This window comes from Tachypleus tridentatus, unplaced genomic scaffold, assembly GCF_004210375.1.
Source record: "Tachypleus tridentatus isolate NWPU-2018 unplaced genomic scaffold, ASM421037v1 Hic_cluster_1, whole genome shotgun sequence".
Lineage (NCBI taxonomy): Eukaryota > Metazoa > Arthropoda > Merostomata > Xiphosura > Limulidae > Tachypleus > Tachypleus tridentatus.
In genome coordinates, this window is record NW_027467777.1 from 558,149 (window position 1) to 560,129 (window position 1,981).

The following is a 1,981-nucleotide window of genomic DNA, read 5'->3' on the forward strand; positions in this document are numbered from 1 at the left end:
AATATACGCTATTGGAGCTGGAATTACCGCGGCTGCTGGCACCAGACTTGCCCTCCAATAGATCCTCGTTAAAGGATTTAGAGTGTACTCATTCCAATTACGGGGCCTCGATAGAGTCCCGTATCGTTATTTTCGTCACTACCTCCCCGTTCTGGGAGTGGGTAATTTGCGCGCCTGCTGCCTTCCTTGGATGTGGTAGCCGTTTCTCAGGCTCCCTCTCCGGAATCGAACCCTGATTCCCCGTTACCCGTTACGACCATGGTAGGCGCATAACCTACCATCGACAGTTGATAAGGCAGACACTTGAAAGATGCGTCGCCGGTGCTAGACCGTGCGATCAGCCAAAAGTTATCCAGAGTCACCATCATTTGCGGACCGAGGTCCGATTGGTCTTGGTCTAATAAATGCGCTCGTCCCGTGAGGTCGGAGCTTTGTTGCATGTATTAGCTCTAGAATTACCACAGTTATCCAAGTAGGAAAGTACGATCTAAGGAACAACGGCTGGATAATGAGCCATTCGCGGTTTCACCTTATTTCGGCATGTACTTAGACATGCATGGCTTAATCTTTGAGACAAGCATATGACTACTGGCAGGATCAACCAGGTATCTTTTCTCGTTCGGTGCAAGCCACCCGCTCCAACGGCGAGTAGAAACACCACTCTCGAATCGGCAGACGCGTGGCTAGATACACGCCTGCCGTTCTCTGTCTACTTCGTGTCACCAATCACGAGACAGACCTCTTACACACTCTAGAGTACGAGTTCTCCAAAACAACAGTTCCGATAAAACGAAACAAACTAGGGCGTATCAGGAAGAACCGACCTTCGGAGGACAGCTCAACCCACACTAAGCTATATCGAAAATGATGCATATTCCGATGTCTCGGCATGGTTACCCGAAACTCGTCGCATCAGCAGTGGGAACAGAACGTCTTTCGTAACAAAGACAATCGTTAATCGCTCGGATTAACTCGTACGCGTGCGGTCGAACGCACGTACTGCTTTATCCCCGCTCGGACCGAGAGGGAAAGGGAAACAGTCACCGTTATTGACGTGCCCCGTGAAAGGGAAGGGGCGCTCGGACCCTTGGTTTGACAAGCTGAAATTCAACGGCTCGTGCAGAGCACGCTGCGGGTCCAGCATCCCTTGTGTCTCTGACTGAGACCGGCTAATCGCTCGGATTAACTCGTAGGCGTGCGGTCGAACGCACGTACTGCTTTTATCCCCGCTCGGACCGAGAGGGATAGGGAAACAGTCACCGTTGTTCACGTGCCCCGTGAAAGGGAAGAGCCGCTCGGACCCTTGGTTTGACATGCTGAAATTCAACGGCTCGTGCAGAGCACGCTGCGGGTCCAGCATCCCGTGTGTCTCTGACTGAGACCGGCTAATCGCTCGGATTAACTCGTAGGCGTGCGGTCGAACGCACGTACTGCTTTTATCCCCACTCGGACCGAGAGGGAAAGGGAAACAGTCACCGTTGTTCACGTGCCCCGTGAAAGGGAAGAGCCGCTCGGACCCTTGGTTTGACATGCTGAAATTCAACGGCTCGTGCAGAGCACGCTGCGGGTCCAGCATCCCGTGTGTCTCTGACTGAGACCGGCTAATCGCTCGGATTAACTCGTAGCCGTGCGGTCGAACGCACGTACTGCTTTTATCCCCGCTCGGACCGAGAGGGAAAGGGAAACAGTCACCGTAAATAACATGCCCCGTGAAAGGGAAGGGCCGCTCGGACCCTTGGTTTGACAAGCTGAAATTCAACGACTCGTGCAGAGCACGCTGCGGGTCCAGCATCCCGTGTGTCTCTGACTGAGACCGGCTAATCGCTCGGATTAACTCGTAGGCGTGCGGTCGAACGCACGTACTGCTTTTATCCCCGCTCGGACCGAGAGGGAAGGGAACAGTCAAACAGTCACCGTTGTTCACGTGCCCCGTGAAAGGGAAGAGCCGCTCGGACCCTTGGTTTGACATGCTGAAATTCAA

At 53.6% G+C, this 1,981-nt stretch overlaps 1 non-coding gene across 1 annotated transcript in view; it reads right to left on the reverse strand.

Annotated features, from left to right (window-relative positions):
* Positions 1-608, reverse strand: part of LOC143242104 (small subunit ribosomal RNA) — a 1,805-nt gene extending 1,197 nt beyond the window's left edge. The window contains exon 1 of the ribosomal RNA XR_013022434.1: positions 1-608. This exon is cut by the window's left edge and continues 1,197 nt beyond it. This is a non-coding gene — a ribosomal RNA (small subunit ribosomal RNA).
* Between the last annotated feature and the right edge of the window lie 1,373 nt (positions 609-1,981).